This window comes from Dicentrarchus labrax, unplaced genomic scaffold (assembly GCF_905237075.1).
Source record: "Dicentrarchus labrax unplaced genomic scaffold, dlabrax2021, whole genome shotgun sequence".
Taxonomy (NCBI): Eukaryota; Metazoa; Chordata; class Actinopteri; family Moronidae; genus Dicentrarchus; species Dicentrarchus labrax.
In genome coordinates, this window is record NW_026136722.1 from 14,763,134 (window position 1) to 14,780,041 (window position 16,908).

The 16,908-nt window shown below is 44.9% G+C and overlaps 1 protein-coding gene across 10 annotated transcripts in view; it reads right to left on the reverse strand.

The window, feature by feature from the left end:
* The window catches only part of lrrc4ba (leucine rich repeat containing 4Ba), an 89,259-nt gene extending 79,172 nt beyond the window's left edge, over positions 1–10,087 (reverse strand). For 9 of the 10 annotated variants that reach the window (XR_007882053.1, XR_007882055.1, XR_007882054.1 and 6 more), the window contains exon 1: positions 9,728–10,087. The gene's annotated coding sequence lies outside the window, so the exon portion shown is untranslated. Of the gene's footprint in view, positions 1–4,300; positions 4,355–9,727 lie in introns of those variants that run through there. The other variant, XM_051388715.1, reaches the window with a different exon arrangement.
* Between the last annotated feature and the right edge of the window lie 6,821 nt (positions 10,088–16,908).

Genomic DNA, 16,908 nt, shown 5'->3' on the forward strand with positions numbered 1-16,908 from the left:
GCACTATGTGTAATTTGATTCATATCTGGAACTACATGCAGATACGCTTTATATAAATTGATTACAGATGATGTAGCCTTGGCGAAGGTATGCACTCTCTGCATAGTGGTCCGTTGACAAAATAGCAGTATGTGTACTTAAGAATTTCCTACCAACATTCTCATCTTTTTCATCATCCACTTCAGTTGAGACCTATACCACACATACCGGCTTTGGATAAAAAATGTGTCAAATTATGGAAACAAGATGCTCTCAGAGTCCCATTTACTTGGGAATTCCTCTAAATACCTGCATTAAATCGCATTATAATGGATTACAAGAAGATTATGCACTCATCAATTTTTCGTTAAAATAAAACGATCACGAACTTTTGGAAGACGACACTGATTTCCGAAAATACAGCCACGGACAACACAGGGAGTTCTTTTTTCTCAAATTGGCTTCATTGTATCATGTTCCTGTTGTCAAATATATAACACATCCATAATGTAAATGAACTTTTGATGTCTTATAATGCCTCGTTACCACTCGAGCTAATCTGTCATTTTGTAGTCCGCAACTGAACGTACAGAAGGTCAATTGAGCTTATGATTGTATGATAAACTATTAATTAGACAGAAACTCCTCCTCATTTCCTCCCTGTTTACTTATTAAGCTTCTTAATGTGATCTCATGACAGGACATGGAGCCTCGGATGCTGTTACACCCTCACATTTAAATGCGTGTTTCGCTACAACAAACGGTTTAGTTTGGTTATTGGAGCAATATAACAATAAGTGCTTATTTTTAGAAAACAGCACAACAGCCTGATGAGGTTTCTTAAACCGGAGCATTCAGCGTTCCACATTTTAATCACCACTCATCCTTGTCAAATAGGATATACTGCAGCCCCCTCTGCACCGTATCTGTCTCCTACCTCGCCCTCCCACTCAAAATGTCCAAAGACGTGCCGTTGCTCTCATTAGGATGCAGGATGCAGAGAGAAGCCCTGATCTATTCAGAATTGCTCCTACAGGAGCGGGGACCTCCTCCCCTTCAGAGGGGGGCCATGAGCTGCAGATTAAAAGTCACTGTGTTCATCACCCTGCTAAAGCACTCCCATTAACAGACATTACATTACGTACCCTACATGTTCAAATCCCTAACTGGGGGCTTCATACCACTTGTCGGAACATGCTGGGATAAAAGTCTTTTTAATGTTGACATCTTAACATTCACTATGCCAGACCTCAACTTCAAATAAAATCCAGATATTACTGTCCGTTCCGTGGCGCTGATTTCGTGAACAATTAATCCGTATTTAAGGTTGTTAAGTGTGTTGATACACTCAATTCCTGCCTGCTGAAGGGGAAGCCAAAGCCAGCAGCTAATCAAAATGTCTCTTAGCCATTTACAGAGCAATGTAAACTGCACAATTTTTGGGTCGCTCTAAAACCCTTTCCCAGTGTTTCTGAGCTGAGCGTTTGTTGCTCCCAGCTGTTTTGGAGAGGAGGACTTGGTTCAGCATTTCTGTGTTTCACACTGCCCTCGCCTTCCTGTTTTTTGGCTCAGGAGGAAACATGAGAGTGCGTACGTGCTGTTTCTTTCGGGAGGTCAAACTGCGGTGTGTCAACTCTGACTCCATGTGATGTGTGTTTGGTGACATTTCTGTGATGGGGTCAGTCTATGCGGCATTCAGTGAGTGTATCTTATGATAAAAAAAAAAAGTTACTGAGAGTACAAGCTACAGGACTGTGTCTATTAAATGTGTTCATAGTACACCCTTAAAAATGGTAGAAGAAAAAGAATGACAACTTTCACTTCCTCAAAGATTAGATTACATCAGGTAAGTGTTATCATTTCAATTAACATCTCACTTTATTAATTAAGAGTAATTTTCCCAAAATAATCCACTGATTTCCCTCCCACAGCTTTTCTGGTGACATAACATGACGCTTTTGTGGAGACAGAAAATCTGTTTTTGTTTGTTTGTTTCCCTGACACTCCTTGGATTATTGATGCATTCAAGTGGTTGTTCTACAATCACTTATGATAATACTGAAGTATAACAGCAGTTGGCCGTCAAGTTCAAATTTGACTTTTAACAAAATATATATTTGCCTCTTATGGGTGGGAATTTCTGACAAAATACTGTTGCCAGTGAATGTAGCACTGTTTGGCAGCTAATTATCAGATCTCACATTTTGGAGTGTCTCATCAGCACGTGAACACATCATCAAGTCAGTGGTTTATTTTTCAGAAGAAGTTACCATAATACAATAACGTGGTTTTCATAAACATAAATATATATTTACTGTAATGGGTCACTTTTGGTAGAAACTGATTTTTACCTCATACTGAAATCAATGTAACTAATTCACAGAGAATGTTTTGCAGTAACAGAAATAATACAGAGCTTGGCAATTACAAAGACTCCTACACAAACCTCAAAAATACAAATATTTTACCAAAACATTGTTTGTGCTATGCCAGATTTAACATTTAGCACCATTTTAGACTGCAGTTACATTTTTGAGACTCTCTGGGGGAGCATTTACAGGACAGATTTGATCCTTTACAAGTGTCACCTTCTGTAGTTGTGTTCACTTGTTTGAGTGTGATGCTTGTTTCTATTTAGGTGGTGCAGAGCCCCAGAATGCACACGCTTATTATTAAGTATAAATCAAACAGTTGGAGGCTGGAGTGCTGCACATCCACATACCGGGACACTGCTCACTGATTCTCTAATTGGAGTGTGGAAGTCACTTCACCAGCGCTGTACAGCAGCACTTTGGAGCTAACAGGTGCAGTTTTAAAAGTTAACATTAAGTCAAGTCTCACTCACTTCCATGATGAACTCAACCTAACTGCTCCAGCTGAGCACCTTCAAAGTGCAAACACGCTTGTTTTCAGTGTGAGTAGTTAATGTCTTTACAAGCGTTACTTCACTGCTCAAGGTCAATGTCAAGGTCATCAGTATAGGATTGCACAGATGGAGTTGTGGCATCCCCTCATGCAAGATATTTTAGAAAAAGAAATGAGAATAAAGGCGAGAAATGTTGAAATCGGCAATCGGTGTGGACTGTATAAGTGTAACACTAAACATCTGTTTATCTTTAGTGTAAAAACTAGAGGCTACAGCATGAGAAAATAATTGAAAAATTTAGCAAAAAAGTGTATTGGCACTGTAATGAATCAGAACCAATATTTTGCATGATGTTGTGACAGTGTCATATTGCTGCACGTTGTGGCATATTGCACTGAATGGACAACATAACATTAAAGATCTGCAGAAGAAAAAGGAGTTGTGCAACATCAGCAGTACTCTGCAGTGTACAGCAACAGCTTTTGCACTGTAACAGGGCTCAGTGTTTAATTAGGATTTCAGAGGTGGAAAAAGGGAAATAAACATTCAGACGCTGTGGTGCAACATGTGGAGCAGAGGTGGATACGCTTTAATTATGTGTCCATCTGTCTGCGCATCTCCTGCTCCATGACTGTACATGAGACCTTACTGTTTCGTGTATAAGTGGCCGTCTTTCCCCAAACAAACAAACAAACAAACGGCGTGTGCGTGCGTGCGTGCATGCGTGATAAGAAACACTCTCTTGGCCTCTATCCATTCAGGCCTCGCCCCAGCCTTCTCTATGAGTGACACACTGACTAATACACAGACAGATAAACACTCACACTGACAAACACGATAAGGCTTTGCCCACGAAACACTGACACGGACTGACTGATGGACGTCTCCATGGAGACCAGTCACCAAGACTGACACAATGTCTCTCGCAGCCGTGCGCCATGCCATCTAAATCAGAGAGGTGAGGGAGAGAAAAAGAAAAGAAAGGGAGAGAAAAAGAGGGGATAAAGAGTGGAACCACACTGCGCGGCACCCGAATGATTACGAAGCAGCGTTGAAATATTCCAGTGTGCGCGTGGATGCAGTGCAGATCTGGTCTAACGAGCCAAGTGATGCTCTTCCCTGCCCTTCGATCTGCTCCTCTCACACCTCAGTCTCACCCTATCACTCACACCTCTCCATCAATTTTTGTCCTTTACACTCCTCTCCTCTTACAACCTTTCCATCCCTCCTTTCTCCTCCGCACCGGCTCCTCTCCTCTCCCCCCTTTCCTCTCCTACACCTAAGGCATGTTTATTTCCACACCTCACCTCCTCTGCTGATTTCTCCACCCTTCTCCTCTCTGCGGGTTCTTCTCTCCACCCCTCGCTCTCTCTCCCTCTCTCCCACGCTGTGCGAAATGGAAGCTCTCACAGAGACCTGAGGTTGCCATAGTAACCTGCCATAGTAACCACTCACCATCTTGCGTGTCTCCGTCACGTCGGCGGGGGCTCGGGGCGTCCGCGGCCCTGCTCTGCAGCTCCCAAAGCGGGGCGTCAGTTCAGTAAACCCTGCAGTGTGATGGAAAAGTCCCTGGATCGAATCTGCTTTTGCCTCACAAAACTTCCAAACGACAACATTTATGATGGAGGCAGTGACTGATAACTAGCAAAACAATTGTTATCCGCAGGTCAGTTTGATGTATTATTAGACAGAGGTCACCGCAGGCACACAGCTGAGAGGAAAATTGTCTCCGAATGCACCAGATTCCGAAAACCGTTTAACAAAAAGATCAAATTAGGACAAACTAGGACATGGGCTCTAGATATGGCAAATATCACACCTTACCATACCAATTAACAGCCATTGTTTCAAAAGTCCACACAGGGAAACTTGAGCCTGAACGCCTCACCGCTGCACCACTCAATGCAAAGCTACCACAAGAAAAAAGTGCAAGAGGGGCAAAATATATAAATAAAACTAGTACAACTGAGTCAACACTCTATGCATATCGCGGAGAGTCTGGGGAGTGGGAAAACAAACAGTGAAGGCATGTACAGGTTCACGTGATGGCACTGAGAGTAATCATCCTAACCATACGGCAGAATCTGTGATTTATAACGACGATGGCGCATAGCTTCCCTAACTGCCTCCTCTGTGGTTGTTAGCTGCCTCCAGGGACCACTGCTGGCGTATCTCATCGCCCTCTTCTCGATCCACCATCCCACCATCCCACCATGACATCAGCGCTGCCCCCACCAACCATAGCTTCCCCCTAAATATACAACAACCTCCAACCAGATCCCAAAAGGACGTTTGAATACGTGTCATCTTGTGCGACAGTGCGCCCACGCTTCACTCCAGGCGTCTCATCGTGATCTCTCAGAGCGCCGTGGAAACCAAACCTGTCTGTCTTGACTCACAAAAAAACACAACAAGGAGGTAATAAAAAAAACTGTTAAGCATCACACTTTGGTCATCAGGGTTATAATTTCATGTTTACTGCTTCTGTTGCCATCTACATCATCAATATTTATACTGTCATCATCGTCGGCATCAGTATGCCACTACTGTTGCGCCTCTACCCAGCGCAGCCAGTCAGTGAGGCAGACAGAGGAAAGGCCCCAGCCTGACTCTGCAATGCTGTATTGAGCTCTTATGCCGTCACTGACCCGAAACAAACTCCCTCAAGACTCCGTGCCTACATGCAGCCAAGCCAGCAGTAGCTGCAAAGCACGGTGGTCACTGAGGCCTGACCGCCTTCATTAGCCAATCACATTTAGTAATACTTATTCTAACCAGGAGAAGATAATATCGCTTCTCTTTGCCAAACTTAATATGAGACACGCAAGGCTGACCGCTCTCTCTGGCCAGCTCATTTCAAACAGCATAAACCGAACCGCTTCCTGACTTCAGCCTCTCCAGTTACTGCGATGACTCGCTATTTTTGACCATCTTTACTAACACATGATCGGATATTTGGCCGAGCACCGCCAGACAGCTCTCCCACGGCGCGTTCATGGACTCATGAGGAGGGAGGGGGGGAAAGGAATCGCCTCAGTCCATTTTTCAGGCATCCCTCTCCACTTTAGGTCATGATGAGAATATATTCCTCAGGGGAAATCTCACCATTTCTAATTATGTCAATTCAATGGATTATAGCATTCATTTTGTGTCATTAACCATTGCCATTCTTTCAACTATTATTCAATAATTAATACCCGGACAGTCATCATGATCCCTGAAGGGCCAACACCCAGGCCTGGATGGGAGACTCAATCAGACCAATCAGGGCTAATTATATCCACCCCGCCTCATAGGCAGCTTAGCATTTCTGCTGTGGATGGGTCAGTGCTCTTGCTCTCCCAGCCCCTTGGTTACTGAGATTCAAATTGTGCTATATCATGCGCAAAAACAGAATCTCAGATCTCCGTCCCTGGGTTCAGGCATGGCGCGAGCACGTGGCGACCGGCAGGGGCATGTGTGATATGATCCCAGCGTCTCAGATGGGGGCTCGTCGTGCTGCATTATTAAGAGACAGCCAGCGGTTGTTCCCACAATTTTCAGCCTCTCGTGGCTGATCAGCGACTCTCTCTTCACCCTTCAACCTGTGTACATCAGCAACTCGTGCAGCCATCAATCAATGACACCCTCGCCCTATGAAGAGATCAGCGACCAGCTTGCCCTGATTAGAGCAGTTCTAGTGTCATCTATAATCTCTGTCTCTCTCTTGCTCTTTGCCATGCACAGAAATGAGTGCATGTGCACAAACACACATGCATGCACAAACGCTTACTCCCACAGACACCAAATTTAGGGCAACAGTTACTCTCTTTGCATCCTAATGTAGCGGCAGAGACGTCCCTCAGAATTAATGCAGTCCTTTGTCCTTTTATGTACAGTAAGGGGACGAGGAAAGGCAAACTACACTTTAACCAGATTGAAAGCACCCTGGCTTTTGTTTGAGACGCACAAATCATTGACATTGGGCAATATTTTAGGGGGTAATCATTTATATGCTGGACTCTTCTCGCGCCCTTTCCCACCTCGTGTGTTTGTTTTGGGAGGATTTGCTGTGACTTTTCCACATCTCCTCTGGATATAATCCGCAATGGCTCCACAGTTCCAACAGCGTTGGAGCGGTAGGGGGCTGAGCATTATCTCAAAGTCACACCTTCCCTCTAGGCCAGGTGTGCAGGTGTAATTTACCATGTCCCTGTTAACCTGCTTGCTTGTTTTCATCAAGCTCATCGGCCATGCATAAGTGGTGTGCCTCGGAAATTAAAGAGCAGCCTGGCCTGATTCCTCAAATGACTGAAATCGCTCAGCCGGTGCTTAATTTGCGACACAGGAAGGAGTCAGCTCTCGGTTTTGTGGGACACGCGTGCCCATGTGTTGAAATTAACGGTTGACAGTTAAAATTAGTAAGATGGCCGCTTGCTCTCTTTTTAAAGTCTGGTGAAAAAGTTCAGGATATACTTTGTTTTTCTTCCGCAGTAGGTCAGCTGCAGAGGAATAAAAAGTGCATAGGCTGTATTTAATTTTGAAAGGGATGCTCGATGATTTCAGCTTTCCTACAGAGCGACATAAAATCTGCAAAAAACATCTTTCCTTTGGTCGACCACAATGAAGAGCTTGAAGCCACCAGTGGAACAGTCTAAATGTGGAGCCTGTCACAGGTGCAGAATCCTTAAAGGGGGAAAAACTGAATAAAACATTCCACCTGCATCCCATTAACTAATCTGTGTTAACCTTTCCTGGTGAATCATGACATTGTTCAATTTTAATAACATGCATATTAGGTCAAGAGGTGTCATGACTTTGATCCTTCAGGATTTAAAAGGAGATTTGACCTAAGTTGAGTGATAGACTTCCAGGCCTTTACTAATTCAGTGCAGCTTGTCCCTCTCTGCCACCAAATTCCCAAGAAGGAGGCCTGTAGGAATTCACATCCATAAAAACCACTTAACAGACCCTGAACAGACTGCTTTCTTGTTTTCGTCTGAGCGGCCGCATTCTCATAAATGGCTACCTTTAGTGACCTGGCCCACTTCGAATTTGTTTGGGCTCAGGTAATGCTTTGGTTGTGGAGTGGGAGGCGGGCAGCGACAAAGTTCAAGGCGAACAAATTCCACTGACATTTTGGCCTCGCTTTTGCAGCAGTGAGACGTCTTGATATTTTGAAGCGCTGCCCTGAGCCGGACGACCTTGCCTTTTAAATGTGATATCATGTGACAAGCCTCTCATGAAGCCGGGGCCCTCGCGGTGACTGGTGCTGCTGTGCACAGTTCAGCTGGGAAAAAGAAGCCCCACTTTCGCACTATTGAACATAAAGCCCATGATATGATTGGCTAAAATACATACTTTTACAGGCAACATAAAAACTTACCATCCTCTTAAAGTTTTACATCTGTAGGGCCTGTTTTAGACCTAATGGAAAGAATATGCTGTGAAGCGAGGCCTCATAAATGGTATGTGTCATGGTCATTCACTTGACGGTTGAGCTACGATGGTGTAGAAGTTTACAGGTACTGTAACAAGCATTAAATCTAATACGGGTGCATGAATAAAAATCACAGGACATAAAATGCAAGCAGCAAAACAAGTGCTTAATCGGCCTGCGGGGATAACAAAAAATTTGAAATGACACCAGCCATCTTACAGTAATGTGTCGAACACAAAACGCCTCCTCCTGAATTTCCCTTAAATGCTCCTTCCTCAAATCTGCAAGAACTTGCAGTGTTAGTTAAAGGGGTCTCACAGTACATTACCCCCCTCACATCCCTCCTTGTTAGAGCCCATACACACAGCTCAACACCCCCTCCACTCCTCTCTTGTCTAATCCTGCCCCAGTGCCCCACTTCACCTTCCAACACCCCATTAATAACTTATTCTCTCCATCATAAAACTCAGGAGATCATCCAGCTGGTCCACACACTGCCAGCAATCTCCTCCCGCCAGTCCCCGGCCCGTTCGGATTTCTCTGAAACACTGCACATTAGCATTTAAATCCTCTCATTCCCGTATCATTGTGTTGCAGATAGAGGCAGTAGATCTTCATTCATCAGTCCTAATCTATCTGCTCCTTGTTCTCAGCCGGAGGGGCCCCAGGCTCTGACTCAGAGCTTAACCCACCGCGCATAAGCCGCAAGGTGCCTGCGCATTTTTTTCCTCCGAATCTGGGGTCATCAGCGAGGGGCCAGTGGGGGTAACTGAACCCCAAACACATAAATGAAGACTGTAAACTGGCCCGATTAGAGAGCTTTAATTGAGTATATTTGAGGGAAAGCCGCGCGTTATCCGGATCAAACATTAAAGCCCTGTCAACAGCTTGTGCTACAGTGGATGCTCCTCTTATCGCCAAGGTTAGATTAACTTGCGGTGACACACAAAGAACAAACAAACAAAAAAAAAAAAAACAGCAAACAGAAGCTCAGAATGTAAAAGAAAAGTTTGAATCGCGCAAACGGTGCCAAATCAGATCGATCCAAAATCCATTTCTCCCCCCCACCCCCCATCCCCATCCCGATGTTCTCACCCCCCCACACACACGTCTGTCTCCTCATACATGTAATTCCTGGATATCAGACACCTTTGGAGCCACACAGTCAGCGCGGAGGCCGACGGCACCGAAGGACAGTTCACACATCGCACCCGGGTCATGGATGCGGATTTCCATTCCAACGCATTAGCCTAGTAGTTTGTTGCGCGTGGAGCAAAAAATTAAAAAAAATGCACAAACTGTCTGACACGCGCGCGCCTGCTACCACACACACACACACACACACACACACACACACACACACGCACACACCAGACGAACAACAGAACGGGCGCACATGAATCTGCATCCCCGACTGTGTGAATGTCACCGACAGACCGTGCGGTGACTGACGAGAGGCTCACCTTTATTTCATGATGCTGCTGCGGTCAAGTCCTGAAACACATCCCGCTCAACTGCGCGCTGGTCGGTCGGGTACTCCGAGAGCTCTCACCTTCCCTCAAATAACAGCGTATTCCACTGCAGAGCCGCCGCCGACGCTGTCTTCCTCTCCTCTCTCCTCTCCCTCTCTCTCTCTCTCTCTCTCTCTCTCTCTCTCTCTCTCTCTCTCTCTCCCTCTCTCAGATTGATTCTCCCTTTCCAAGTGCTGCGCTGCCACCGCTGGTAATGAGAATTGTCTCAGAAATCTTCAGGTGGATGGAACCACGGCGAGGGGACGCTGCACTGCTGATGCCTCCGCTGCTGCCGCTGCTGCTGCTGCTGGGACACTGAACATGTAACTTTATTTATTTACTCCGCATTTGTTCTTATTTTTATTTCTTATTTTTTCCATGCAAACACATCACAGTTTGCAGAAGACATCGCCATGCGCGTTGCACAAGACCCAGACAGCCCGTGGCAAAGGCGTAAATATTAATAACCCGAAACGAGATGACATAATAAAGAAATCCATCCACTATAATGATAACAATAATCGCCACAATTGTGCTCGTAATTAGACAGATGAACCCACGCTTCTCCTCTACAGTGCACAACGCCTCAATGCTCAAACTGCACATTTTGCCATCTTTTCTCCAGTTTTTGCCTTTGTGTGCACTCACACACGTGCCCATATGGTCATATAATCTCTATAATATGATGATACTGGTGTTTACAGATTGTTACAGGGAATATTTGCTGCTTGGCCGGTTCCCTTGGCAACGCTCAAGCACACAGTGCCGAGCCCCACCTGTACAGCACTGCCTCATTGGATCTGAGTCCTGCCTGCCATTGCAGCTCCCGTCATACACACACGGTACATACAGTACATATAGGCCTACAGGTAGGACTGACTGACATGCTGAGGTGGAGGGAGAGGAGTGTTTAGTTTAAAGAATCCAAATTCCTTCTTTAAAGGATGTGAGGAATTCTGTGATTGATCTCAAGTGAGGGCAGTTTAGCTAAGACTCTCCAGGGATAAGGGAGAGGGCGGGGGGTTACATAATTAAAGAAAGGTGGGGAGGGAGTGAGGTGAGGTTTAAGGTCAGGTTAAGGTTATAAGGTCTGATCAGGGTTGAGTTGTCAATCACCTCAGCAGGATATTAACATGGGGAGGTATGTGAGGAAGTGGGTGGGTGGTGGAGTGTCCATCAGATAGCAGAGGGGAAGAGGGAGGGAGGGTGAGAGAAGTGTGTGTGTGTGTGTGGAGGGGGGTATTCAGACGGGTGATTAGTGCTGGATTGATAACGTTCTATATCGAGACTCAGAGGATCACTCTCTCACATCCTTGCACCTCAACGCCAGCCCTCCATCACAGGCACGTGTTCTCACACACACTCCTCACACACGTGTCTTCCTTCCAGCTCTGCTCCATCGCACATGCACTCTTACTCACACACACACACACACACACACACACACACACACACACACACACACACACACACACACAGAGAGAGACATAGAGCAGCATGATTCAGATGGGGAAGGTAATGACTGACCCCTACATGTTTAGTCTGGTTGCAGCAACAGGGTGGCCAACCTGTTTCTCTCTTATTAAACGCTGCACACTGCACAATCTACTGGCCTTGGTCGCCCCCTTTTTCCACTTTACGCACTATATGTTCTCGCTCACTTGACCCCCCCCAACAGCCCCACACTCCGCAGTGAGGGTCCAGTAGCGTCCACTGTCTGTCCCAGTCTTCTGTAATTCCACCAACAACGGCTCTCGCTCAGTGCTTTTGCATTGCATCGCTCTTTCCTCTCTCTCTCTCTCTCTCTCTCTCTCTCTCTCCTCTCCCCTCCCCTGCTGCCTTCCTGCCTCCCTCCCTCTCTCTCTCTATTAAATTTCCAGTCACACAACAGTGCAGTGGATATCCCTCCCTCTCTCTAACTCTCACACACTCTCCACCACCACATCCCACCCTCCCTCTTTCTCTCCCTCCCTCCCTCTCTCACACATACATACCTCAGTAGTCTGTGGAGGTGTTGTCGTCGTCCTGGATCTCTCCCTATCTCTCGCTCTTGATATTGACGGTTCTCTCCCTCCTTTACTTTGAACCTCTCAATCTCACTCACTCTTGATACAAGGCGGCTCTCTTTTCACCTCCAGTTGTCTCACCCCCGCTCCTTTTCTCCCCCCACCCCCCTTTGCCTCATTATTTAAAAGAGCCCCCTCACACTTCCTCCTCTTCCTCCCCAACCCACTCTGTTTGTATCTCTGTACTGCAGTGTCTGCTCAGGCTATATGGTGTGGAGTATAACCTCCCCTCCTCTCTCTGTGGTGGGTGTGCAGGGCTCGCTCCATCAGGCCAGCCTTTAACTGACTGATTGAGTGGACACCACAGGCCGATGAATGAATAAAGATGGGAGCCACTGTGAGGATTAATGCGCTTCATATGAAGACAAAAAGCTTGCCATCCAGTATTTCTGCCTCTGCCCTGTGGATGAGGCTGCTCTCTCCTCCTGTGCTCTGCCTTGTGTTGCTGTGTGTTATGCTGTGCTGGCATATTGGTTGAGAGACGTGCATTGCGCTCTCTTTGCCCTGGGTTATGTTCAGGTCCCGGGGCCTCGGCGGCAGTTGCTGCGCTGGGGTGAAACCTCTGCCATTGCCGTGCTGTGCTGGAACGGCGTGGCGCGAGGAAGTGGGGCAGATACGCCGGTGGTGTTGAGAACACACCGCCTGGCTTTCTCCTCCTACTGTTTCTGCATCTCCCCCCTCCTTCCTCACACGCTATCTCAAGACCGAACTCTCCACAGCCTCCGAGGCCCTAACTGAGCCCTGATCCGTATCTGATGGTGAAACAGCACGCCACCGGCTGCAGAGATTCCAACCTGTGTGATACCAAATTGAACATTCGGGCTGTCGTGACTAGCAAGCAAGGGTTGAACGCTCTGACGCTTATGCCTGTGTACACCCAGAAACAATGTGTTTTTACCTACAGAGAAAGAAGAAGCTCCTCTAAACGCAAAGTTAACCAAGCTTGTATCTCCACCACTAAAGCCAATACTCCTCCCTTATCAGAAACAGCCCTATCTGGCAACCGCATCCATTAGGACCGATAGTGCCATTGATCTTCCCACACCCAGGCCAAGTGGACCTCAACCAACAGCCCCTGAAGACAAATCCAATTTTAGGTGTTATATGCCCCTCCCAACCTGCACCCTCCTCCTAATCTCTCCATGTGCAGGCTAAAACTCATCTACCACCGCGGCCATCACACCACATTCACTCTCTGTGTGGCGAGGCTTAATAATAAGACTGCCTCTCCTGCTCCTCCATTGCTCGCTCCTGTCAACACCTCCTCCGGCAGGGCGTAAAACAAACTCTGCCCCCAGGCCTATAAACCCCATTATGCTGAGCAGCGCTTGTGCCACCAGGCTGTATAATCTTCATCTCTAGCCCATAGCCTCCCCTAACTGGCCCTTAAACTGGTCCACTGCCTCCTTCCTCATGGTGACAACAGGAACAGACAACCAACACGTAGCAGGAGCGTTTTAATTTTAGGCCACCGTTGCTCTGACCAAGACCGCCTTGCAGCAAAGAGCAGTAAAACAGCTCAGACTTTGGTCATATGGAAGGATGTGTTGAGGGGTGTAATGGCTAAGGTTAACTGCGCTTAATGTGTTTAATCACATTTTTAATGCAAATGTCATAAATCTATATGAGGCATATAAAAGGAAATTTCCTTAGTCTGAAGCTTTTTATTGAGATGTTTAATCCATTACAGAAGTTATATTGTCTATTACTTACTGTACTTATTTTACATATTTTTCAGTTAGTGATTTCCATCTCTCTGTTCTAATTGCCCATTTTATAATAATACTTTAAAATACACATTATGTACTACAGATTTTTGGCAGTTAGTTTACAAGAAATATTATGTCTTACAGGCCAGTAGTTGTTTATTTTATTTAAATCAATATACCCAAAAGAATCCTTAGATGACTTTAGACTTTATGCTATCTGACTGTAGTGAGAGACTCGCACTAAAGGAAACCCAAAGCAGAGACACAGACTCACAAACAAGATATACATGCAAACCGAGTTGTCTCGAGAAGCAACTGAAGAAAGAAACTAAGAAATCACTCCCATATATACCTTCGTACAGATGATGACTCCTGCTGACTAGTGTCTGGTGACTACAGTAACAGTAAGTATAGAGGATAGCACATCTGATAGCCATTTTATACCCATATTTGACAAGGATCTTCCTTTCCTGTCTGGGAATCATTCTTCTCTGGTGATCTTGACCTGAGCTTTACTCAGCGCTATCTTACTTTACATAGACATGTTCTTCCTGGGCCTGCAACATAGAGTTACACTAACCCTTATATTTACTTCTGTACTAGAGTTTCTACCATGAACAGTTTCATCTCTTTATTTGCACATTAGATAACATGATTATAAAATATTGAATATGAATATTGTTTACTTATAAAAAAATATAAAACATAACATAACATAAAATGTTATTGTTTACTTCATGTTTCACAGAACCTTATGCCAGAATGCATTTTCTCTACTACATTGTCAATGAAACTGCAAATTTGGGGCACTTTTTGTCAATTTTCAATTTAATATGTTCAGTGTTTTCAACAACAATCTATTCAAATTATTAGTAGGTCATCGTTTCCATTGTGTGTTGCTGTGTGGGAGAGTTGTTAGTTGTTTTTGTATGCATGCCTGCATTTTCAAATATTCTCCAATTAGCCATTTGTCCAGTGTGAACTTTTTTTACATACTCAATAGTTGGCTTTATATTAGTATTTTTCACAAGACCCTGTCTGAAATTGTTGCATTATGGGGTGCAGGTGTATGTGGAGTGAACAGAATCTGTAGAAATGGATATAGAGCAGCAGGGTGAGTGGTGCTGCATTGCATTTTGGTCATCAGGTTTTGGGGATAAAATTGGTCATTATGGGAAATTTAGTCATAAATTTGCAATAAATATTTCAACCTTAGAATGCTGACACAGACAGAAGAGTTGTTTGGGATCTTCATGTTCTGTTTTTTTTTTAAAGATGAGACACTACAAGCAAAATCATTGTTTTTTCGTCCACTGGTCCATTTTTAGATGTTAGGCTATTGTGCTTCCAGTAACATGTCTTCTTTCAGACTAGTGGAAAGAAAACGCCCAAAATACACATTTAGGTGGGGGTGGTTTTTTCATAAATTTTTTTGCCACTTTTTTTCTTTATTGACAGGAAAACAGCAAAGAGAGAGAGAGGGGATGACATGCAGCAAAGGGCCCCAAGTCAGGCTTGAACCCATAGCTGGGGAAGTTTAATGGCAATATCTGTTAGTATATTAGTTCACCTGTAGTGTCCCCTTCAATGCACCTGACCACCCTAATGTTTCTCTTTCTGATAATAATAAAGTTTGATCTTGACCTTATGAGAAAATGCTTGCTGATTATGAAATCATTATGAATTCAGTGACATATAGTGTAATATACTTTTGTGAGTAAACATTTGTGGCACACTTGAGTGTACATAGTTACTTGTGTCATTTGACCCAGAACTATGAAAATGTGAACGTTTGTGTTTCACTTACTGCTCAACAGTCATTTTTCACTCTTAAAATTACGATGCCTTTCTTCCAATTCAGATTTTTAACACTTATATTGAAATAAAGGTCTGATATTTGTGAGAGAATCTTGGCAAAGCCCATTACCCATAGTGAACATGCTCTCTACATCTCTCTGGGTGTGCAAGGCCCAGATGGCTTTGATGGCTCAAATCAACAGCCCTGCATCCCCATATTCCCTCAGCAACCCCCACATGATACCCTAGGGGACATGATCTCCAAGTCCACGTATCACATGTAGACAACTGCCTCCACAATGGAGGCTTTGAACATCACACACTCAGTTTCAATTTCTCCAGCCTCCCCAAGAATGAAAAAATAAAATCCCTTTGGAAACGAGAGGCGAGGCCCCCCTGAGCAGGGACTTCAGCCACATATCCCAGGTCTGTCTATCAGACCTGATCCAACTCTTCACCAGATGGAGACCTGTCAACAGCTCTGTTCACCTGAGTGAAGACATACGGATGCAGTTCAGAAGGTATGACTTGATCTTTGGCCAGAGGTGTTCTGGTTTCAGGTACACAGCATGCTTGTGCAGTGTTAGGTACGGACGGGTATCCACAGCTAGTGTACACACTTGCCTGGCGCCAGCACCTCCATGTAAGAGGCCATAGTACACTCACAGAAAATGGCGGATTGTTCTGTTAGAGTGAAGGAGTTTGAGTATCTCTAGGGTTTGGTTCACATGGGAAATTAAGATATACATGGTGGAGCTGGAGATTAGGATTTCATACCCAACCTGGTTAGAGAACTTCTCTGGATCCCCGAGGAGAAGACGAAGAGGACATGGCTGGAGAAAATGACATGGGCTTCACTGCCTAACCTGCTGTCAGCCACTGTGACCCAAATCTTGATGATCTTTTCGTAATCATTGCAAAGATAAATGTCAGTGTATTTATCTTTGCAACTTTTTGATCTACTTATCCTACTCCCATGCACCCGTCTCATGAAATAGTAGAATTGTTTGATCTCTTCCAAATGATGACATTATTGCTAAGCCATAATTATGAGATTTAAAGTCACAGTAATGAGGAAACAGCCATAAGTTAGCTTTCTATTTTTAAATCAATCACATGTCCATGGGTCACTGAACAGTCGTTGGGTGACCCATAAAGGCCACTGTTGGTGGATATCTCACCCACTCGTAGTGTCTCCATGTAGCCATATGAGTGTTCAATGTTTGTCAGAAATAGGAGGACAAAGCTTAAGTCTCAGTTGAGATATAGTTGACACATTAAAGGACCAGTGTGTAGGATTTAGTAGCAGTGAGATTGCACATAACAACCAACTGATAACCCCTCCACACACGCTCCCTTTCCAAGCACGTAGGAGAAACTATGGTGGCCATGAAAAATGCAAAAGGTTCATGTAGAGCCAGTGTTTGGTTCGTCCATTCCAGGCTGCTCTACAAACATCGCAGGCTCCCTCTGTAGATAAAAACAGCTCATTCTAAAAAGGTAATGAAAACATGATTCTTATTTTCAGGTGATAATAAACTAATGAAAACATACTTCTGAA